The sequence below is a fragment of the Arachis ipaensis genome, chromosome B3 (assembly GCF_059453495.1).
Source record: "Arachis ipaensis isolate K30076 ecotype BB chromosome B3, ASM5945349v1, whole genome shotgun sequence".
Classification (NCBI taxonomy): domain Eukaryota; kingdom Viridiplantae; phylum Streptophyta; class Magnoliopsida; order Fabales; family Fabaceae; genus Arachis; species Arachis ipaensis.
Genome location: NC_142438.1, coordinates 62,606,186 through 62,631,296, shown reverse-complemented (window position 1 = coordinate 62,631,296; position 25,111 = coordinate 62,606,186). Strand labels below are relative to the sequence as shown.

Sequence of the window (25,111 nt, the reverse complement as noted above, 5' to 3'; positions counted from 1 at the left end):
ATTTACTATGTTTTCCTTTTGTTCCTTCCAAGTGTTTGATAAAATGCTTGGTGGGATTTTAGAGTAGAATTTTATGCTCTTGGCTTGGGAAGGTAACTTAGGAACTCTTGAGTTACTAATGTCCAAGTAATTGATAATTGGGAGCCATTAACTCTAGATCTCACTAATTGAATTGGTGGAGAACTAGGACTTATGGACTTGGATTGATGTAGCTCATTTGATTTTCCTTTACTACTAGTTAGAGGATGACTTAATAGGATTGATCTTTGCCAATTCTCATGTTGTGGTTAGTGATAGGGATAGAGATCCTTGACCACCGAACCTTGCCAAGACCGTTTTGTCATCTACATTTCCATTGTCATTTACTTTTTTTGTCTCTTATCCAAAACCCCAAAATATACAACTCATAACCAATAACAAGAACACTACCCTGCAATTCCTTTGAGAGATGACCCGAGGTTTAAATACTTCGGTTTATAATTTTAGGGGTTTGTACTTGTGACAAAAAATCTTTTGTATGAAAGGATTATTTATTGGTTTAGAAACTATACTTGCAATGAGACTTCATCTGTGAATTCTAAACCATCAAAAATCCGTTCATCAAAATGGCGCCGTTGTCGGGGAGTTGCAATGGTGTTGTGTTATTGGTCAGTGTATATATGTGAATAGTGTGAATAGGTTTGTCTTTTGCTTGTTTACTAGATTTTGTTAGTTTTATTTTACTCTTCCACCATGAATTATCATTTTGGCTATGAGTTTGGTTCTCACTATGTTGTAGGAAATGTGGACTTTAATGACAACATGTACCAAGGATGGAACACTTCACGATGGAAGGAGCCTCAAGGAATTGATCACTCCTATTGGCAACAACCTTTGGATACTTATAGGTATAATTTACATCCTAGTGCATGCCAACTCAATGGCTATGGTGACTCTTTTTGTGATAATCAAGTACCACCACTATATGCTTATGAACTTTATCCTCAACATGACTACCAACCATGCTCACAAGCCCATTTTTACCAAGCACCTTCTTGTGACCCATATCCATCATATGACCAATCACCCATACCATGTTCTTATGACCATTATAAGCAAGAACCTCTAGAACCACCACAACCCTATCATGATTATTACCAAGAACCACCTCAATACACATCATCTCCATACCCATACCAAGAAGACCCGTCTTTCCACTATGAACCCTTTTCTCCAAAATAATGAACCTTTCTATCCACCCCAAGCCCCAATAGATGATTCTCTCACCTTGCTACTTCAAGGACAAGCGAATATGCAAAGGAACATTCTAGAGTTTATGACTAATTTGACTAAGATAGTGCACACTTTAGCCTACCAATATTTGAACACTCAAGGTGTCTTTGTGGCTACATGTGAGAAAGAAAAAGATGAGCAAAGCATGAAAGAGAGATTGGAAAATATGGTGAAGAAGGAGGAGTTGAACTTTGTATTGGAGCAATTGGAGAAGCCTAGGGTCATTGAAGAAAAGGAAGAAGTGGATGAAAATTTAGGAGATGCGGAACCACCATGGAAGTCTCAACAACCTCCGGAGCATATCAAAATTGAGCACTATGAAAAGGTTGATCAAGAAATGGATTTAATCATCAATAGCTTTTTATCAATAATTTAATCCTCTCCCATGGAACATGAAATTGAAGCTATTGAAGACAACTCAACACCAAATGATGTTGGTGATCTCATTAAAGACTCTTCCATCAAATGTGAAGTTGATATGGAAGTAGATTTCACACAACCTCCCAAGTTTGACTCAATTGATGATGAGGAGGAATTGGAAGAAGTCAACAAGTAAGAAGAAGATGAAAGAAGTTGTCAAGAGGCGGAGGTACCCAAAGAAGAGCATAAGGAAGTCGACCTTGTAGTGTCTAAGTATGGGGAGGTTTCCCTCCCTAAGCCACCATCTAACATATCATTTAAGTGGGTAAAATTCTCAAACCTAAGCTTCACTTTTTCACTTGAATATGGCTTGATTGAAACGGATGGACAACTTAGAGCTCTTTGTAGAACTAATAGTAAGAAGGAGTTGTGTAGTGGTTGGAAGTCGGGAATTAGGCTCATTGAGATCAAAGCTTCAAAGTATAGGAACTATGATTGGAGGAATGCTACTTCACATGGGTCTATGAAGAAGACTTGGTGTGCTAGAGAGAATTCTATTTGTCAACCACCCGAGCGGATTATTCATGAAAATCAACTTGAAGATGGGTGCGAAAATAAGATATGGGATCCTGGATCTAAGAATGAAGACCAACTATGGGAGCTCGTATCTTGGGTGGAACTCCACCCGAACTTGGTGAAGATGGTTGGGATTTTCGTCAACCATTTGAGGAGCAAAGATCCTTGGAGATTCAAGGATGAGTACAAGCCTAAGCCACCATGACAAGGAGCCTCCTAAATGTCCAACTTAAGGACTTAAACTAAAAGTGCTAGGTGGGAGACACCCCACTGTGGTAAACTCTTTCCACTCTCTTGTAGTCTTGATTAATAAGTGATTTGAGTTACCATTTTAGGTAGTTTTCTTTCCATATACTTGTTTCAATAAATTGGTTGTGAGTTGCTTGTAGAGCAAGTCTCCCTTGTTCATATTTGAAAAGTTTCAAAAAGCCAAAAAGATTTTTGTATTTTTACAATTTTGATTAGTTGTGAGTTGTAGGTAGTGTTAGGAGGATTTTGAGCTATTTTTGTTCCTTCTGAAAAAAAAAGGGGTAGGGACGCGTACGCACGCTATGCTCGCACGCGTCCATACGCGGATGAAGTCCCATACATTTTCCAGAGAGTTGGGCCACCCTTGCGCCAATACTAAGCTAATGGCATAACCTCACACATATGCGCACTGCACGCATACGCGCCGATGGCATAATCCGCAATGCGCGCGACCGCGCAAGTACCGCTTGCGCGTCAATGTGCTGACGCAGTCCCCAAGCCTATAACCTGAGAGTTGTGGTAACTTTGGGCTAGTCTTAAGCCCCTGGCCCAACTTACCCCACGCGGATGCGCACTATACGAGTCTGCGCCCATGCCTACATTCCCCATCTACGCGAAGGCGCAGCTGACGCTTCCGCACTAGTCACTCTTCCCGCCAATCCACGCAGACGCGCACCGTGCACGCACGTATGGATTTGAAAAGCTTTAACCAAGGGACGCAGAACCCTAGCGCATTCATGCAACCCTCACCCCCCTTTCCCCAATGTCTCTCCCTCTTCTTCTTCCTCAGCCATAAACAACCCCCATCAAGCTCTGCCACCACCGCACCGCCTCTGGCGACACCACCGACCATCGCTGCCAACCCCATCTTCTCTCTCTTTTTGCCTTCTCCTCTTCTCTCGCTCTTTCTCTCTCCCTCGCCCTCTCACTCTCACTGCTTCACTCCTCCCACCACCGTAACCACTTACGCCACCACGGAGCATCGCTGCTGGCAGCATTACTTTGCTGTTTTATCTTTCCATTTCCTTCTTTCTAATTCTGACCCTGCTACACCCCAGGTTCCCTACCTTCACCTCTGCTCCTGCTCTGAGTCTCTGCTTTCTTTTCAATTAATTTTGTTGTTAATATTAGTTAGTCAGTGATTACTTTTGATTGCTAGGTTAGTTAGATATGCATGTTTTAGTCGATCCTAGGTTGTTAGGTAGCTAGGTTGTGGTTAGATGATCTTAGGCCTAATAAGTTCTCTGTATTTGTTTACATTTTGAACGATGCATGTCTATTTGCTGCTATAGTGCCCTGTTTTCCTTTTCTTGATGATCACCACTACTGCCTGCTGAATTCTGCCTGTCAAATTAACTTTGATGCTGCTTATATATATGTAATCCTTGCTTTTCATGTTGTTACAAATTTTTTGCATTCATATACTTGCATTTTGCTGCTGTTTGCTATCCGGGAACGTCCGATTTACTGCCGGAATGCTACCCAAATTTCTAGAAATTGTTGTGTTCTTCAACTTACACCATAGGCATTGAACTTGGCACTCTTGGTGTGAGAGTTACTTACCTCACACCAAGTTCAATCCCTAGGTCACTTTGGCTAGCATCTCTGGGTTTATGTTGCTTCCCGTGATATGCATTGAACCTTCATGCACTTTCATCTCTCAAGTAACTCAATTGTCTTATGCTCAAGTTAATGATTAAGCTTACCATTTGATTTAACTTGACAATTTCCATGAACATAGTTCATTCATTTGCAACAATTGGTAAATTCAACTTGTGTAACTCTTTTTTTCACTCAACTTGATTTCTAACTTGTCTCAGTTACACAAAAATTGCATTTCTACCCTTTGTAACACCAATTATTGTAAACCTAGTGATCATGACGTTGATTGATGACTTATTCTCACATTAGTTGCTTTTATGCAATATCATATTCATCATCAATGACTGCTTCCTCCTGATGTTTGTGAGTATGCTTGTTATCCATACTTGTGATTCATTGTGATTAGGCCAAATAACCGTCATACCACTAATCTTTGACCGGTTTTCTAACTTCTAATTCATTTAACCGGCTAACTTCTTTTTTTAGTCCACCCTAACCTTTTCACTCATTATTTTGGGTATGATTCTTATTGAGCTTAATGAACAAGCATTGTGCATATACTGCTTGAATCCTTGGTTTATGACTTTTGTGTTGAATGCTAATTCCTGTTGCTTGTATTCCAAGTTTTCTTCCTTTTTAACTCGCTTCATGTTAATATGCCATTCCTTGCTTCCCATTCCCCTATTTGGCCTATTTGTTTATATCATGTCATATTTGCTTTCAGGATGGCCAATAGAGGAAAGGCAAAGGCTACTACCTCAAGGAAGAGGAAGAAATCTCAAGCCTCCACCCTCTCTCCTTATGCCAACTATGCCAAGAACCCACTTAATGAAGTGGATAAACAGAATCAGCAGATATCACCCACTAACACATACAGATTTCCCAATCTGTACTGTGAGCTTCGTTTCCCCACCTATCGGAAGACAAAACTAAACATTGAGAAGAAATTGGCCCTTCCCAATGACCTGAGACGGTCCATTAATACCCGTATTCAGAGACTGGGCTTGAGCTTTGTTAATAGGGATTTGGGAAGAATAAACACTTCATGGGTCAAGGAGTTTTACTGCAACTTCTTCCGCATGACTCTTGAGTCAGTCCACCTACGGGGCGGGCAGGTCTTAGTGACTGAGGCTGCTATTGTGGGTGTTTTGCATTGTCTACCCCGGACTGGTGACACATGTGCATACCAGCAGGCAGAGATAGCTATGAATGCTATGACCTTTGATTAGGAGGCACTGAAGTGCATTATTGCCACATCGGACGCCCCTTGGGTGATGGACACTAACAACAAAAGGCCCAAGGGGATGTTATTTACTTATCTGTTTAGAGAGGCTAGGACTTGGCAACAGATATTCGCCCACTATGTCCTGCCTACTACCCATTTTTCTGAGATTTCGATGGATATGCTTCTTCTGATTGGCTGTGTTATGGAGGGGAAGGAGGTATACTTCCGCCGGTTGATCAGGTGAGGCATGTGGCGAGCACACATCCGTGGCCTTCTACCATTTCCCACATTGGTCAATAGTATGATTGAGTTAGCCGGTGCCCCATGAAGGGACGATGAGGTGACACCACCACCCCCAGACGATGACGACAAGGAAGTTACTATTCCGTGGGGTACGTAGGTGCATGAGAAGCCCCCATCCAGGCGCCGCTCTCGAGCTAGAGCAGCAGTAGAGGCAGCTAGGCCTTCGTCTTCTACAGCAGCGGCAGGACCCTCTTCTTCAGCAGCAGTAGTAGCACCTTTACCACCACCACTAGCACCTGCGCCGACATATCTGCTAGTACAGCACCTGTTTCGCTTCATGGAGCACAGCGAGTGTCGTATCATGTGACGTCTCGATTGCATAGACTAGGTATTTGTATCACAGGGCATTGAGCTACCCCCTCTCCTCGACTCTTCCGCTTCCAATGAGGAGGATCACAAGGCAGAGCATGAGGAGGAGCATGTTGAGGAGCCGGTTCAGCAGGAGGCACCTCCACAGATGCAGGCTACTCAGGGGACCCAGCAGCCTCCCGAGGAGCTAGTGCCCCAGACTAAGCACCAGCCGGAGCCAGATGTGACTGTTGACCCTCACCATGAGCCCGATCAGTAGCATCAACGACGATGTTTCATCTTAAGTGTGGGGAGGTCACCGTCATCGCCGTCGGTGGATTTGGTGAACATTTTCAGACACTATCACTTAGTTCATCTTGTTTTGCTTTATTTTGCACTATTTTGGGATTATTGTACATATTTGCTATTGTGGATACTTTTGTTTTGGTTGTTGCACAATTTTTATTGTATATATTGCATTTTAGCCTTGTGGTTGTGATTTGAAAAATATTTTGAATTGTTGAAAACCTAGTTAAACCCTTTGTGCATAAAAGAATTTGATTTAATTGAAAAAGAGGGTAAACTAGGGAATTTTATAATTTCTTAATCACAACATTGCATTTAGGATAGACGTAGTCAAAATGATAGAATTTCCAAGGAATTTATCTATAGGGCATCAACCCCAATTGATTGAAAATTTTTTTTGATGAATTTGCTTGAATTCATACTTTTGTGGATCATGTTTTTGAGCTAAAAACACAAGCTTGTGAGTTTTGAGCCTATTGATGTGGTTACATCTTATAACCACTTATTTTTCCTTCTTGTGTGAAATTGTTCTCTTTCTATGATTGTGATCCTTAATTTGTTTAATTCTATATGTTCCATTATTCCTTTTATTCATGTATTTATATGATTGAGGCCATTATTTCATTAGCTCACTTACCCAAACAGCCTATCTTTTACTCTCCATTGTTAACTAATTTTGAGCCTACGCTTAACCCAATTATTCTTTATTTTAGCACATTACAAGCCTAATGCGAAAAAAAATAAAAGTCCCTTGTTTGGATCTTTGATTAGCTTAGGCTAGTGAGAGTGTTTATTATTCAAGTTTGGAAAGATTGGGAATATTGGTTGGGATAAAGGGTGTTTTGTATTTCTATGTTTGGGAATTGGGTGCATACTCATGTATTGATTAAATGTATAGACCTTATGCATTGATGTTCTTGCATGTAGCTTGAGAGAAAGAAAAAATGAAAGAAAAAGAAAAAGAAAAAGAAAAAATATATAAAGGTGAAAAAGAAAAGAAAAAGAAGAAAAACAATAAAAAGGGGACAAAATGCCTCAAAGTAAAGCTCAATAAAAGATCAATGCATAAGTGTTGTGAAATGAAAAGGAAATGCATGAGTGGTGCACGAAATTGTGATCTCTAGTAATGGCTCCAAGAACTTGGTGCTCTAATCTCAATTCATAATTTGTCACAACTTCGATACAACTAACCATCAAGTGCACTGGGTCGTCCAAGTAATAAACCTTACGTGAGTAAGGGTCGATCCCACGGAGATTGTTGGTATGAAGCAAGCTATGGTCACCTTGTAAATCTCAGTCAGGCGGATATAAAATAGTTATGGAGTTTTCGAAAATAAATAATAAACTAAAGACAGAAACACTTATGTAATTCATTGGTGAGAATTTCAGATAAGCGTGTAGAGATGCTTTCGTTCCTCTGAATCTCTGCTTTCCCGCTGTCTTCATCCAATCAGTCTTACTCCTTTCCATGGCTGGCTTTATGCAAGGGCATCACCGTTGTCAATGGTTAAATCCCCTCCTCTTGTGAAAATGGTCCAAATGCTCTGTCACAGCACGGCTAATCATCTGAGGTTCCCGATCATGTTGGAACAGGATTCACCCTCCTTTTGCGTCTGTTACTACGCCTAGCAATCGCGAGTTTGAAGCTTGTCACAGTCATTCAATCCCAGAATCCTACTCGGAATACCACAGACAAGGTTTAGACTTTTCGGATTCTCATGAATGGCGCCATCAATCTAGCTTACACCACGAAGATTCTGATTAAGAGATCTAAGAGATACTCATTCAATCTAAGATAGAACGGAAGTGGTTGTCAGGCAGGCGTTCTAGGGAATGATGATGATTGTCATGTTCATCACATTCATGTTAAAGTGCGAATGAATATCTTAGAAGCGGAATAAGTTGAATTGAATAGAAAACAGTAGTACTTTGCATTAATCTTTGAGGAACAGCAGAGCTCCACACTTAATCTATGGAGTGTAGAAACTCTACTGTTGAAAATACATAAGTGATAATGGAGTTCATTGGTCTCGGCCCCAGAGGGGAACCGGAGTAACCAAGACTTCTATGATCCGAAGATAAAACTCAGGATGTCTAATACAATAGTAAAAAGTCCTATTTATACTAAACTAGTTACTAGGGTTTATAGAAGTAAGTAATTGATGCATAAATCCACTTCTGGGGCCCGCTTGGTGTGTGCTTGGGCTGAGCTTGAATGTTACACGTGCAGAGGTCATTCTTGGAGTTGAATGCCAGTTTTTGTGCCAGTTTGGGCGTTGAACTCCACTTTGCAACTTGTTTATGGCGCTGGACGCCAGAATTGGGCAGAGAGCTGGCGTTGAACATCAGTTTGCTTCATCTAAACTTAGACAAAGTATGGACTATTATATATTGCTGGAAAGCCCTGGATGTATACTTTCCAACGCAATTGGAAGTGCGCCATTTTGAGTTTTGTAGCTCCAGAAAATCCACTTTGAGTGCAGGGAGGTCAGAATCCAACAGCATCAGCAGTCCTTCTTCAACCTCTGAATCTGATTTTTGCTCAAGTCCCTCAATTTCAGCCAGAAAATACCTGAAATCACAGAAAAACACACAAACTCATAGTAAAGTCCAGAAATGTGAATTTAACATAAAAACTAATGAAAACATCCCTAAAAGTAACTAGATTCTACTAGAAACATACTAAAAACAATGCCAAAAAGCGTATAAATTATCTGCTCATCACAACACCAAACTTAAATTGTTGCTTGTCCCCAAGAAACTGAAAATCAAATAGGATAAAAAGAAGAGAATATACTATAAATTCCAAACTATCAATGAAACATAGCTCCAATCAGATGAGCGGGACTTGTAGCTTTTTGCCTCTTGAATAGTTTTGGCATCTCACTTTATGCATTGAAGTTCAGAATGATTGGCATCTATAGGAACTCAGAGTTCAGATAGTGTTATTGATTCTCCTAGTTCAGTATGATGATTCTTGAACACAGCTATTTTATGAGTCTTGGCCATGGCCCTAAGCACTTTGTTTTCCAGTATTACCACCGGATACATAAATGCCACAGACACATAACTGGGTGAACCTTTTCAGATTGTGACTCAGCTTTGCTAGAGTCCCCAATTAGAGGTGTCCAGGGTTCTTAAGCACACTCTTTTTTTTTTGCTTTGGACTTTGACTTTAACCGCTCAGTCTCAAGTTTTCACTTGACACCTTCACGCCACAAGCACATGGTTAGGGACAGCTTGATTTAGCCGCTTAGACTAGGATTTTATTCCTTTGGGCCCTCCTATCCACTGATGCTCAAAGCCTTGGGATCCTTTTTATTGCCCTTGCCTTTTGGTTTTAAGGGTTACTGGCTTTTTGCTCTTGCCTCTTGGTTTTAAGAGCTTTTGGCTTTTTCTGCTTGCTTTTTCTTTTCTTTCCATTTTTTTTCGCCTATTTTTTTTTCTGCAAGCTTTGTTCTTTGCTGCTTTTTCTTGCTTCAAGAATCATTTTTTTATGATTTTTCAGATTATCAGATAACATGTCTCCTTATCATCATTCTTTCAAGAGCCAACATATTTAACATTCATAAACAACAACTTCAAAAGACATATGCACTGTTCAAGCATTCATCCAGAAAACAAGAAGCATTGTCACCACATCAATATAATTAAACTAAGTTCAAGGATAAATTCAAAACTCATATACTTCTTGTTCTTTTGATTTAAAACATTTTTCATTTAAGAGAGGTGATGGATTCATAGGACATTCATAACTTTAAGACATAGTTACTAACTACTAATGATCATGTAATAAGACACAAACATAGATAAGCACTTAACATAGAGAAAACGAAAAACAGAGAATTTAAGAACAAGGAATGAGTCCACCTTAGTGATGGTGGCGTTTCCTTCCTGAGGAACCGATGATGTCCTTGAGCTCTTCTATGTCTCTTCCTTGTCTTTGTTGCTCCTCCCTCATTGCTTTTTGATCTTCTCTGATTTCATGAAGGAAGATGGAGTACTCTTGATGTTCCACCCTTAGTTGTCCCATGTTGGAACTTAATTCTCCTAGGGAGGTGTTGATTTGCTCCCAATAGTTTTGTGGAGGAAAATGCATTTGAGGCATCTCTGGGATCTCATGGTGATGAGCTTCCTGTGCCTCTTGAGCTCCATGAATTGGCTCTCTTGCTTGCTCCATCCTTTTCTTAGTGATGGGCTTCTCTTTCTCAATGTGAATGTCTCCTTCTATGAAAGCTCCAGCTGAGTAACATAGATGGCAAATAAGATGGGAAAAAGCTAGCCTTGCCCCAGGGGAGGACTTTTCGGCTATTTTGTAGAGTTCAAGGGAGATGACTTCATAAACTTCTACTTCCTCTCCAATCATGATGCTATGGATCATGATGGCCCGATCCACAGTAACTTCAGATCGGTTGCTAGTGGGGATGATGGAGCGTTGGATGAACTCCAACCATCCTCTAGCCACAGGCTTGAGGTCCAGTCTTCTTAGTTGAACCAGCTTGCCTTTGGAGTCAATCTTCCATTGAGCTCCTTCTACACATATGTCCATGAGGACTTGGTCCAACCTTTGATTAAAGTTGACCCTTCTAGTGTAGGGGCGCTCATCTCCTTGCATCATAGGCAAGTTAAACGCCAACCTCACATTTTCCAGACTAAAATCTAAGTATTTCCCCTGAACCATGGTGAGATAATTCTTTGGGTCCGGGTTCTTACTTTGATCATGGTTCCTAGTGATCCATGCTTTGGCATAGAACTCTTGAACCATTAGGATACCGACTTGTTGGATGCGTTTTGTTAGAACTTCCCAACCTCTTCTTTGGATTTCATGTCGGATCTCCGGATACTCATTCTTCTTGAGCTTGAAAGGGACCTCGGGGATCACCTTCTTCTTGGCCACAACATCATAGAAGTGGTCTTGATGGGCTTTGGAGATGAATCTTTCCATCTCCCATGACTCAGAGGTGGAAGCTTTTGTCTTCTCTTTCCCTTTTCTAGAGGATTCTTCGGTCTTAGGTGCCATCAATGGTAATGGAAAAACAAAAAGCTTATGCTTTTACCACACCAAACTTAGAATATTGCTCGCCTTCGAGCAAGAGAAGAAAGAAAAGATGAAGAAGAAGAAGAAAATATGGAGAGGAGGGGGGTAAGGTTTCGGCCATTTAGGGTGGGTTTGGGTGGGAAATTGATTTTGAATTTTGAAGGTAGGTGGAGTTTATGAGGTAGGTTTATGGGGAAGAGTGGATGGATGTGAGTGGTGAAGTGGTTATAGGGAGGAGAGATTGAGGTGATTGGTGAAGAGTGTTAGGGAAGAATGTTTATGGGATTGTGTGAAAGAGGGGTGAGAAGAAGTGAGTGGAGGTAGGTGGGGATCCTGTGGGGTCCACAGATCCTGAGGTGATCCTGTGGGGTCCACAAATCCTGAGGTGTTCAAAAATTTACAACCTTGCACCAAATTAGTCATGCAAAATGCCCTTGCACACAACTCTGGGCGTTCAGCGCCAGATTGGTGCTTGTTCTGGGCGTTCAGCACCAGCTCTTCTCTAGGGTGCATTTCTGGCGTTCAAACGCCCAGATGCTGCCCATTTCTGGCGTTCAGTGCCAGAACCATGCTCTGTTCTGGCGTTGAACGCCCAAAACATGCTTCTTATTGGCGTTTAAACGCCAGTAAGGTCTTCCTCCAGGGTGTGATTTTTCTTCTGCTGTTTTTGATTCCGTTTTCTATTTTTATATTTATTTTATGACTCCACATGATCATGAATCTAATAAAACATGAAAAACAATGAAAATTAGATAAATAAACATTGGGTTGCCTCCCAACAAGCGCTTCTTTAATGTCAATAGCTTGACAGTGGGCTCTCATGGAGCCTCACAGATGTGCAGAGCTTTGTTGAGACCTCCCAACACCAAACTTAGAGTTTGGATATGGGGGTTTGACACCAAACTTAGAGTTTGGTTGTGGCCTCCCAACACCAAACTTAGAGTTTGACTGTGGGGGCTTTGTTTAACTCTGCTTTGAGAGAAGCTTTTTATGCTTCCTCTCCATGGCTGCAGAGAGAGATCCTTGAGTTGTAAACACAAGGTTGTCCTCATTTATTTGAAGGATCAATTCTCCTCTGTCCACATCAATCACAGCTCTTGCTGTGGCTAGGAAGGGTCTTCCAAGGATGATGAATTCATCCTCATCCTTCCCAGTATCTAGGACTATGAAATCAGTAGGGATGTAAAGGCCTTCAACCTTTACTAACACGTCTCTACTTGTCCATAAGCCTGTTTTCTTGAATTGTCTGCCATCTCTAATGAGATTTTAGTGGCTTGCACCCCAAAGATTCCCAGTTTCTCTATTACAGAGAGGGGCATGAGGTTTATCCCTGAACCAAGGTCACACAGAGCCTTAAAGATCATGGTGCCTATGGTACAAGGTATTAAGAACTTTCCAGGATCCTGTTTCTTCTGAGGCAATGTCAGTTGATCCAGATCACTTAGTTCATTGGTGAACAAGGGAGGTTCATCTTCCCAAGTTTTAATGCCAAATAATTTGGCATTCAGCTTCATGATTGCACCAAGGAACTTGGCATCTTGCTCTTCAGTAACATCCTCATTCTCTTCAGAAGAGGAATACTCATCAGAGCTCATGAATGGCACAAGGAGGTTTAATGGAATCTCTATGGTCTCTAGATGAGCCTCAGATTCCTTTGGTTCCTTAAAAGGAAACTCCTTATTGATCACTGGACGTCCCAGGAGGTCTTCCTCACTGGGATTCACGTCCTCTCCTTCCTTTACAGGTTCGGCCATGGTGATCAATTCAATGGCCTTGCACTCTCCTTTTGGATTTTCTTCTATATTGCTTGGGAGAGTACTAGGAGGAATTTCAGTGATCCTTTTACTCAGCTGGCCCACTTGTGCTTCCAAATTTCTAATGGAAGACCTTGTTTCATTCATGAAACTTACAGTGGCCTTAGATAGATCAGAGACTAAGTTTGCTAAATTAGAGATATTTTGTTCAGAGTTCTTTGTCTGTTGCTGAGTGGATGATGGAAAAGGTTTACTATTATTAAACCTGTTTCTTCCACCATTATTAAAGCCTTGTTGAGGCTTTTGTTGATCCTTCCATGAGAGATTTGGATGATTTCTCCATGATGGATTATAGGTGTTTCCATAAGGTTCACCCATATAATTTACCTCTGCTATTGCAGGGTTTTCAGGATCATAAGCTTCTTCTTCAGAAGATGCCTCTTGAGTACTGTTGGATGCAGCTTGCATTCCATTCAGACTCTGAGAAATCATATTGACTTGCTGAGTCAATATTTTGTTCTGAGCCAATATGGCATTTAGAGTATCAATTTCAAGAACTCCCTTCTTCATAGGCATCCCATTATTCACAGGATTCCTCTCAGAAGTGTACATGAATTGGTTATTAGCAACCATGTCAATGAGTTCTTGAGCTTCTGCAGGCGTTTTCTTTAGGTGAATGGATCCACCTGCAGAAGTATCCAATGACATCTTTGATATCTCAGATAAACCATCATAGAATATATCCAGGATGGTCCATTCTGAAAGCATGTCAGAAGGACACTTTTTGGTCAGCTGCTTGTATCTTTCCCAAGCTTCATAGAGGGATTCACCTTTTTTCTGTCTGAAGGTTTGAACATCCACTCTAAGCTTGCTCAGCTTTTGAGGAGGAAAGAACTTGGCTAAGAAAGCCATGACCAGCTTGTCCCAAGAGTTCAGGCTATCTCTAGGTTGAGAGTCCAACCACACTCTAGCTCTGTCTCTTACAACAAAAGGGAAAAGCATGAGCCTGTAGACTTCAGGATCTACTCCATTAGTCTTAACAGTATCACATATCTGCAAGAATTCAGTTAAGAACTGAAAAGGATCTTCAGATGGAAGTCCATGAAACTTGCAGTTCTGCTGCATCAGAGAAACTAATTGAGGTTTCAGCTCAAAGTTGTTTGCTCCAATTGCAGGAATGGAGATGCTTCTTCCATGTAAATTGGAATTTGGTGCAGTAAATTCACCAAGCATCCTCCTTGCATTATTATTATTTTCGGCTGCCATCTCCTTTTCCTGTTCGAAAATTTCTGAAAGGTTATCTCTGGATTGTTGTATTTTAGCTTCTCTTAGTTTCTTTTTTAGAGTCCTTTCAGGTTCTGGATCTGCTTCAACAAGAATATTCTTGTCTTTGCTCCTGCTCATATGAAAAAGAAGGACAGAAAAATAATAATAATAATAGGGATCCTTTTTACCACAGTATAGAGGTCCCTGTGTGAATAAAAGAAAAGAAGAAGAAAAAATGTAAAGAAAGAAACACAACGGTGAGGATTGCAGAGATGTGGGATGAAGAAAGGTGTTATTAGATGAATAAATAAATAAAAAGAGATGAGAGAGAAGGAGAATTTTCGAAAATTATTTTTGAAAAAGGTTAGTAATTTTTCGAAAATTAAAATCAACAATTAAATTAATTAGTTAATTAAAAAGAAATTTTGAAAAAGAGGGAAGATATTTTCGAAAATTAGAGAGAGAGAGTTAGTTAGGTAGTTTTGAAAAAGATAAGAAACAAACAAAAAGTTAGTTAGTTAGTTGAAACAAATTTTGAAAATCAATTTTTGAAAAGATAAGAAGATAAGAAGTTAGAAAAGATATTTTAAAATCAAATTTTGAAAAAGATAAGATAAGAAGATATTTTTGAAAAGATATGATTGAAATTAGTTTTGAAAAAGATTTGATTTTTAAAATCACAATTAATGACTTGATTCACAAGAAATCACAAGATATAATTCTAGAACTCAAAGTTTGAATCTTTCTTAACAAGTAAGTAACAAACTTGAAATTTTTGAATCAAAACATTAATTGATGATGATATTTTCGAAAATATGATGTAAAATTAAGAAAAAGATTTTTGAAAAATATTTTTGGGATTTTCGAAAATAAATAAGAAAAATGAAAAAGATTTGATTTTTGAAAAAGATTTTGAAAAAGATAAGATTTTCAAATTGAAAATTTGATTTGACTCATGAAAACAACTAGATTTTTAAAATTTTTGAAAAAGTCAAATCTAATTTTCGAAATTTTGAGAGAGAAAAAGGGGAAGATATTTTTTTTATTTTTGAATTTTTTATGATGAGAGAGAAAAACATGCAAAATGATGCAATGCATGAAAGTTATGGATCAAAGCAAGGAATGTATGCAAGAATGCTATGAATGTCAAGATGAACACCAAGAACACTTTGAAGATCATGATGAACATCAAGAACTTATTTTTGAAAAATTTTTTAATGCAAAGAAAACATGCAAGACACCAAACTTAGAAATCTTTAATGCTTAGGCACTAAGAATTCAAGAATGCATATGAAAAACACCATACAACACAAAACAAGAAAACATCAAGATCAAACAAGAAGACTTACCAAGAACAACTTGAAGATCATGAAGAACACTATGAATGCATAAATTTTTCGAAAAATGCAAGATGAACATGTAATTGACACCAAACTTTAAATCTGACTCAAGACTCAAACAAGAAATACAAAATATTTTTTTGATTTTTATGATTTTATGATTTTTTTGTATTTTCTTTTAATTTTTTCGAAAATCATTTTGAAAAAGAAAAATAAGGATTCCAAAATTTTTAATATGAATTCCAGGAATCTTATGCTCTTTAGTCTAAAGCTCCAATCAAAGGGTCAGGCATGGCTTAATAGCTAACCAAGATTTAGTATGTAACTCAGACATGACACGCCTAACATTCCCTACAGTCAGCCAGGCTTCAACATGCTTCATGAAACACTAGAATTCATTCTTAAAAATTCTGAAGAAAAATATATTTTTGAAAACATTTTTATTTTAATTTTTTTTTTTGAAAACAAAGGAGAAATTTTTGAAAGGTTTTTTTTTGAAAAATTTTTGAAAACTTTTTGAAAAGAAAACGAAAAGAAAGTTACCCAATCTGAGCAACAAGATGAACCGTCAGTTGTCCAAACTCGAACAATCCCCGGCAACGGCGCCAAAAACTTGGTGCACGAAATTGTGATCTCTGGTAATGGCTACAAGAACTTGGTGCTCTAATCTCAATTTATAATTTGCCACAACTTTGATACAACTAACCAGCAAGTGCACTGGGTCGTCCAAGTAATAAACCTTACGTGAGTAAGTGTCGATCCCACGGAGATTGTTGGTATGAAGCAAGCTATGGTCACCTTGTAAATCTCAGTCAGGCGGATATAAAATAGTTATGGAGTTTTCGAAAATAAATAATAAACTAAGGATAGAAACACTTATGTAATTCATTGGTGAGAATTTCAGATAAGCGTGTAGAGATGCTTTCGTTCCTCTGAATCTCTGCTTTCCCGCTGTCTTCATCCAATCAGTCTTACTCCTTTCCATGGCTGGCTTTAAGCAAGGGCATCACCGTTGTCAATGGTTACATCCCCTCCTCTTGTGAAAATGGTCCAAATGCTCTGTCACAGCACGGCTAATCATCTGAGGTTCCCGATCATGCTGGAATAGGATTCACCCTCCTTTTGCGTCTTTCACTACGCCCAGCAATCGCGAGTTTGAAGCTCGTCACAGTCATTCAATCCCAGAATCCTACTCGGAATACCACAGACAAGGTTTAGACTTTCCGGATTCTCATGAATGCCGCCATCAATCTAGCTTACACCACGAAGATTCTGATTAAGAGATCTAAGAGATACTCATTCAATCTAAGGTAGAACGGAAGTGGTTGTCAGGCACGCGTTCATTGGGAATGATGATGATTGTCACGTTCATCACATTCATGTTGAAGTGCGAATGAATATCTTAGAAGCGGAATAAGTTGAATTGAATAGAAAACAGTAGTACTTTGCATTAATCTTTGAGGAACAGCAGAGCTCCACACCTTAATCTATGGAGTGTAGAAACTCTACCGTTGAAAATACATAAGTGATAATGGAGTTCATTGGTCTCGGCCCCATAGGGGAACTGGAGTAACCAAGACTTCTATGATCCGAAGATAAAACTCAGGATGTCTAATACAATAGTAAAAAGTTCTATTTATACTAAACTAGTTACTAGGGTTTACAGAAGTAAGTAATTGATGCATAAATCCACTTCTGGGGCCCACTTGGTGTGTGCTTGGGCTGAGCTTGAATGTTACACGTGCAGAGGTCATTCTTGGAGTTGAACGCCAGTTTTTGTGCCAGTTTGGGCGTTGAACTCCACTTTGCAACTTGTTTCTGGCGCTGGACACCAGAATTGGGCAGAGAGCTGGTGTTGAACGCCAGTTTGCGTTATCTAAACTTGAGAAAAGTATGGACTATTATATATTTCTGGAAATCCCTGGATGTCTACTTTCCAACGCAATTGGAAGCGCGCCATTATGAGTTCTGTAGCTCCAGAAAATCCACTTTGAGTGCAGGGAGGTCAGAATCCAACAGCATCAGCAGTCCTTCTTCAACCTCTGAATCTGATTTTTGCTCAAGTCCCTCAATTTCGGCCAGAAAATACCTGAAATCACAGAAAACCACACAAACTCATAGTAAAGTCCAAAAATGTGAATTTAACATAAAAAATAATGAAAACATCCCTAAAAGTAACTAGATTCTACTAAAAACAATGCCAAAAAGCGTATAAATTATCCGCTCATCAATGAGTATGTAAAAAAAAAGTGAAAATGGGTAGTTAGGTTAGCTTTGAATTTGTTTAGGTCATCACATAGGTTAGGTGAAAAAGTTTAAGCTCATCAAAGATTCAAATTCTAGTCCACTTAACCATACATGATCCAACTTTGACCCTAGCCCCATTGCAACCTTTGAGAAAGACCTCATGATAGTTGTATGCTTGCATTGAATGATTGTTGATTGTTAGATGAAGAACAAATTTTGGAAAGCATGATTAGGGGAGAATTGAGTGAATCAACACCTAAACAATTGAGTGAATAGAGCGGATACACATCCGGTGAGGGTTCGATCACTCAATTACATGTATTCGCCATAATCATTCTTGTTCATGCAAGTTTGTGAACCTTTTTGATAATTCAATGCAATTGTGGGTTGGATTTGCTTCCTATTGCTTTAGCCCTATGCTTATTAATGTTTTCCTTGGAAGTTGAGTTGTCTTGACCAAGCATCTGCATTCATATAGTTAGATGTATTTAGATAGTTTGCATTTAGATAGTTTAGTTGCATTGAATAAATGTCATACCCTTTGCTTCATTCTTGGTTTAGCATGAGGACATGGTAAGGTTTAAGTGTGGGGAGGTTAATAAACCCTATTTTTAGGGTTTATCTTGTGTTGAATTTAGAGCATTTTGATAACCTTTCCTCACATTTATTCAATGAGATAGCATGCTTTTGTGATTGTCTCCTTATTTGTGCTTAGATGTGAAAACATACTTTTTAGACCTTTAATTTGATGACTTTTAATCTTCCTTTGATTCCACTAGGTTCCTTGATGTGTTTGCTAGTGATTTCATATTGAAAAGGGCTAGGAAAGGATCAAAGGAGTGAAAGGAAAGCATACAAAGTGGAGAAATCATGAAAAGCCAAAGATTTGGAAAAAGCCCATGGACGTGCGCGCGCACTGTACGCCTACGCGCGGATTGCGAAAGGCCCCAGGGACGCGAATGCGCACTGTACGCGTACGCACCGAAGGCCGCACGTGATTTTTAAAGAAGAACTCGTGCCTGGCGATTTTAGAGGGTTTCTGGCCCCATTTGGAGCTGAGTTTTTGGCGGAAAAAGGCTAAATAGACCAAGGAATGAAGGGGAAGGCATCATGACTTGACATTAGACTTTAGATCTAGTTTTAGTTTAGTTTTCTAGAGAGAGAAGCTCTCACTTCTCTCTAGAATTAGGATTAGGTTTAGGTTAATCTCTCCTCTTAGATCTAGGTTTTAATTCATACTTCCATCTACTTCTACTCTTCAATTATTTGTTGTTACATTCATCATTATTCTATTGTTTGTTATAATTTCTTCTACTTTATTTCTATGCTTTGTTGTAGATATACTTTTGTTCATTCTATTTTCTTTCAATTCAATTTGAGGTAATTCATGATAATTGTGTTTCCTTTGATTGTTGTTATTAATTCCTTGCAATAATTGTTGTTAGATTCTATTCTTGTTGTGAATTTACTATGTTTTCCTTTTGTGCCTTCCAAGTGTTTGATAAAATGCTTGGTGGGATTTTAGAGTAGAATTTTATGCTCTTGACTTGGGAAGGTAACTTAGGAACTCTTGAGTTACTAATGTCCAAGTAATTGATGATTGGGAGCCATTAACTCTAGATCTCACTAATTGAGTTGGTGGAGAACTAAGACTTATGGACTTGGATTGATGTAGCTCCTTTGACTTTCCTTTACTACTAGTTAGAGGATGACTTAATGGGATTGATCCTTGCCAATTCTCATGTTGTGGTTAGTGATAGGGATAGAGATCCTTGCCATTTTGTCATTTACATTTCCATTGTCATTTACTTTTCTTGTCTCTTATCAAAAACCCCACAATATACAACTCATAACCAATAACAAGAACACTACCCTGCAATTCCTTTGAGAGACGACCCGAGGTTTAAATACTTCGGTTTATAATTTTAGGGCTTTGTACTTGTGACAAACAATCTTTTGTACGAAAGGATTATTTGCTGGTTTCGAAACTATACTTGCAATGAGACTTCATTTATGAATTCTAAACTGTCAAAAATCCATTCATCAGACTTGTTGCGTAAGGAATTTCTAGAAAAGTTCTATCCACCACAGAAGACAGATAAGCTGCGAAAGGAAATCTCTTGCATTATGCAACGAGATGGGGAGACTTTTTATGAGTACTAGGAGAGATTCAAGAAGTTGTTGGAAGCTTGCCCCCACCACCGTATTGATGAGTTAGTACTTATTAGCTATTTTTGTCAAGGGATTGATGACAAGTCATTTTAGGCTAGTTTTACAAGCCTTTTCATTAGTTTTTACATGGTTTTCATGCATTTCTTAGGCAATAAGTGAGTGTTTGGATGAAAAATTCATATTTGTCTTGATTCAATCAAACATTGTTAAATTGGTGCATTTTCATCAAATTTATGCAAGAATTATTGGATAATATGAATGATGCAAGATTTGATGATTATGCCAAGACTTTGATGTATCTGTTTGGTTGATGACAGTCATGAAAGAAGCAGAGAAGTGGAAAAGAGCGCTATATTCCTCACCAAGAAAGATTTGCTAGCGACGCATACGCGTCGAAATGGTGATTTTGGAAGACCACACGTACGCGTGAATGACACGTACGCATGGATATGAAGAGCGTTCTCCACCAACGAGCGCCTGCGATAAAGCGCGAAATTGGGATTTGAAGTTTAGCCATCGACCCGTACGCGTGCATGACGCGTACGCGTAGATGTAACATTTTGGGAACAAGCACATAAGTGATATTTTGCTATCCACGCGTACGTGTGGGTCACGCGTATGCGTGGGTAGCGTTCTTTGCACGAACGCTACGCTCGTTTAGAGAGCGCTGCAATGGACGCGTACACGTCGATAATGCGTACGCGTCAGTAACGCGTACGTGTCGATGTGCCAGATTGCCAAACCACGCGTACGTGTATTAGACGCGGGCACGTGGGTGTAAAAGCGCTCCGTTCTCCAAATGAACGCAACGCTCTCCTAGAAGTGAATTTCTGCTCAAATTAACTTCATTCCAAGCCCATTTGAACTACAAGCAAGCAAGCCCACTCATATCACTTAATGAAGGCTACAAGGATCATCTAGAATAGGAATTTCATTTAATTATAATTTATTTTCAATTTCATTTGTAATTTAGGGAAGCCTATATAAAGGCTTTAGTTTCATATTCTAGAAAGGCTTTACGGACAGTAGGAGTAGGAGTAGAATAGAAGGCTGGAGGATTAGAGACTCTAGAGCTCTCTTGGAGGATAAAAGACTCCAGAGAGCTTAGCATAGTTTGATACACTTTTACCTTTCTGCACTTATACATTTTAGTGTATTAAATTCATTTTAGCTTATGCAATTTCAATTTCTTGCAATTCTCTTCTGCAACTTTCCTTTCTGCCAATTTTACATTTCTGTTCTTATTAATCTTGATTTACTTTCATGCAATTTAATTTTCCTGCAAGTGTTCTAGAGCGATGATCAATTGAACCCCAACTCATTAGGGGGAGGGCTCTATTGTGATTCATATGAATTAACTAAAATTCTTCTTCCTCTCAATTCATCTGGATAGCTAAGAAATAACTTCTGTTTTGATTGAGATCCATTCACTCCAGAAGGTGGTTTGAATCTGTTGAATTTCCATGTGAGCTTCGGAAGGGGAATCATGGAAATTAGAACTGAAGCTCTGTTTCTCACAACTCTCTTGATCAACACCATTTGGGAGGAATTGAGATCTTGAGAGTATGTGTGGCTTATGGATGAGAGACATGTACTTAACCTCTTCTCAAGACAATTAGATAAAGGAATTGGCAATATTGATTGTGATTAGAGAGATTGGATTGCCAAGGAATTGGGATCCAATTAATTTCAATCTGCCTTAGATCTATTCATATGATTGAGAAGGAAGTTGAGACCCATTTGATTCATTGTGGATTATGATATCTCTAATCCCTGATGAGTCTTTCTTTCTGTTACTTGTTCTTGAATTCATTTCAATTGCTTGATTTACTACTCTCTTTAATTTACCTGCATCCAAATCCCTTTACATTTGATGCAATTTACTTTTCTTGCCATTTAAGTTTCTGTCAATTTACTTTCTGCACTTTAAATTTATTGCAATTTACATTCTCCTAGTTTAATTCCACTCAATTCACCATTGTTAGCTTGACTAGACTAATCACCACACTGAAGTTGCTTGATCCATCAATCCTCATGGGATCGACCTCACTCACGTGAGTTTTACTACTTGATGCGGCTTGGTATACTTGTCGGTTAGTTTGTGCGAAAATCAATTTTTTGTCATCAGGGATGAACCCCCCAAGATAAGCTTCTCCTAGATGCCTCTAGTGGAGGATCCCTCACCAAAAACAAGACCGCCGAGGAAGTTTGGGAGATTATAACGGACTTGGCAGACTCCACTCAACACTCAAAGGCAAGAAACACACAACCAAAAGCTTTAAGTGATGTTTCTCCTTCCGGAGATACCGTTTGGACAAAGACCCTCGGTGAGATGACAATTTTGTTGAGACAAATCACCCAAGGGCAATAAATTCCCCAAGCCTTGATATTTCCTTTACCTCAACCTCCAAGAATTGAAGGACCACCAAGATCATGCGGTATTTGTGCTTGTAACAACCATTACACTGATGAGTGCCCTCAACTCCAAGAGGACACTACATTAACGGTAGCCAATTCATATCCACAAAGACCCAACTACAATCAACATGGAGGAAGTCAAAACCAAGGGTGGAGGGATAATTTTAATCAAAGATGGAACCAAGCCCCACAAGCTCAACCTTACCTAAGCCAACAAGCCTACTATCATCAAGCTCCTCAAGGTCAACCATAATACCAACAACCTTCACAATCTTAACCTCAAGGGAGGTATCAACATCCAAATAGTAGACCTAACCCTCCTCAGGGCAATCAAGGTCCTCCTCCTAATCAACCCTACATGAATGACATACTTCAAACCTTTATGCAAGAGCAACGGGAATTTCACAAGAAACAAGAAGCGTATATGGCTACAATTGACGAAGCACTCACCCGTTTGACTCTTTCCCCTCCGACTACACAAAATGCCCAACAAGCCTCAACTTCTAGTGGTTTGTCCTCACAACCTCAACTGAATCCTAAGGGGAGCATCAATGCCATCACCCTTAGGAGCGGCACCAAGTTGGATGAAATTGGTGTTGTGCCTACAAGTTCGAGTGAGGAAACCCAAAAAGAAGAGGTAGGAGAGGATATAGGAGTGATGAAGGATGAAATGGAAGATGTTGAGAAGGATAAAGAGGAACCACTCAAGGCCAAGGAGCCAAAGAGGAAAAATCCGATTGAAGAGCCTATGCCCATTCCATTCCCAACTTTGGCCAAGAAGGCCAAGAAGCAAGAAAAACTTGACCCCAACATGGTGGAAGTTTTTAAGAATGTTGAAGTCATCGTCCCTCTATTTTAGGCCATTCAACAAGTGCCCAAATATGCCAAGTTCCTCAAAGATGTTTGTACCCACAAGGAAAAAATTGGCGAACTCAACAAAAAGCCGGTAGATGATTCTATCTCTTCGTTAATTCCAGAAAAATGCAATGATCCTAGCCCGTGTTTGGTTACTTGCTTGATTGGTGGGATAAAGTTCACTGACTGTATGTGCGATTTGGGAGCGTGCGTAAGCATTATGCCACTCCCCATTTATGAGAGATTGAACTTGTCACCCTTAAAGAGGTCCGGGGCGAGATTCGTGTTGGCCGATAAGAGCATTGTATCAGTTGTGGGGATTGTAGAAAATGTTCTGGTTGACATACAAGGTTTACTCTTTCCGGTAGATTTCCATATTTTGGAGACTCCTCCCATTTAACTTGGAAGGCCGTTTCTAAAGACATCCCAATTCAAGATGGATGCATATTCCGGAGTCTATTCTTTTGAGGCCGATGGCAAAATAGCAAGATTCACATTGAAAGAATAAAAAAAACCCATCCTTGAATACTATTCTATCTTTGGGTGCGATATAATCGAAGATGAAGTGATTGAGTTTGGCAAAGAACAAGAAGAAGAGAAGGTTGCCAAGAAGTCTGATTCAAGAGATCACACTCAACCCAAGAATGACAAGGAGTTGGAGATTTTCCTCCTTGGAGAAGTTTCAAGTGACCAATGAAGCCATCCAAAGTCCAACTTAGGACTCTAAACCAAAGTGCTTGGTGCGAGACACCACACCATGGTAACATTGTTCCAACTTTATCTTTTTCTATATATCTTTTTGAATTATTTGCTTTTTTTTGTGATATGATGATTAGCTTAGTTTTGATTTGTAATTTTTGAATTGAATAAGTTGAATTTCTTGTGGATCATGAATTTATGCTTGTTTGTATGATTTGGGATTGGTATGTTGCTATGATATAGGAAGGAACCTTAGTTTTGAAAAGAATTTTTTTTTTTGTGAAACAGGGCACCTGTGCGTGCGCATCACCTTGTGCGTGGGGACAAAACTGCATTTTCGCTTTCTGTGTGAGCGCACGCCTCTGTGCGCCCGCACACTCATTGCAGCACCCTCTGGTTGCAGCGCCAGCACTACCTGTGCGTGGGCGCTGCCCTGTTCTTGATGCCCTGTGCGTGTGCACTGCCTTGTGCGTACGCACGTAGTCCCCTTATCGCACTTCTTGTGTGACCACACAGACGTGTGCGTCCGCACACCAATTGACGACCCCTCTGGTGGGAGCAATCGCATGATCTGTGCGCCTGCATCCCCCTTCTTTTCATGTCTTGTGCGTGCGCACCAGCTTATGCGTACGCACACACCCCTCTATCTTGTGACCCCTGTGCGCACGCTCCTTGCTGTGTATCCGCACACGCTTATACACCCCCTCTGGTCGCGGCGATCGCATGCGATGTGCGTTCGGAACCCTTCTAATTTCTGCCTTCTGTGCGTCCGCACAGGCCCCTGTCCGCGTGCACACGACTCATTTTGGGCGTTAACAGGGCAACCTGCACTGTTGAGCAGTAGTTTCATTTCTTCTCTTCCTAACTACTGCTGTTTCTCCCAGCTCAGCCCTCAGTTCCAGGCGACCCTGCCGCCGGCTACCGCCGCCGTCAAGCCGCCACTACCTCTCTCTCTCACTTCTCTCTCTTACTTTTCTTTTCTTTTCTTTCTTTCTTTCATATCTCTTTTCTCTCTTCACCACCGGTGAGTTTTCCTCTCCGGCGTTTTTCCAGCGGCCCAACCGCCACAAGTCGCAGTGCCTATAAGAAGTGCCATTATTTCTTCCTCATTTCTTGTTTGTTTCAACCTTCAATTTGCAAG

General features: G+C 39.9%; 2 non-coding genes across 2 annotated transcripts; one reads left to right on the top strand and one right to left on the bottom strand.

Moving 5' to 3' along the window:
- Positions 1 to 13,735: 13,735 nt before the first annotated feature.
- On the top strand, positions 13,736 to 13,843 carry LOC148570869 (small nucleolar RNA R71). The gene has a single exon (XR_015908919.1). It is a non-coding gene; the product is annotated as a small nucleolar RNA R71 (small nucleolar RNA).
- Positions 13,844 to 19,926: 6,083 nt separating this feature from the next.
- LOC148570868 (small nucleolar RNA R71) lies at positions 19,927 to 20,033 on the bottom strand. Its single transcript, XR_015880523.1, has one exon. It is a non-coding gene; the product is annotated as a small nucleolar RNA R71 (small nucleolar RNA).
- Positions 20,034 to 25,111: the final 5,078 nt, after the last annotated feature.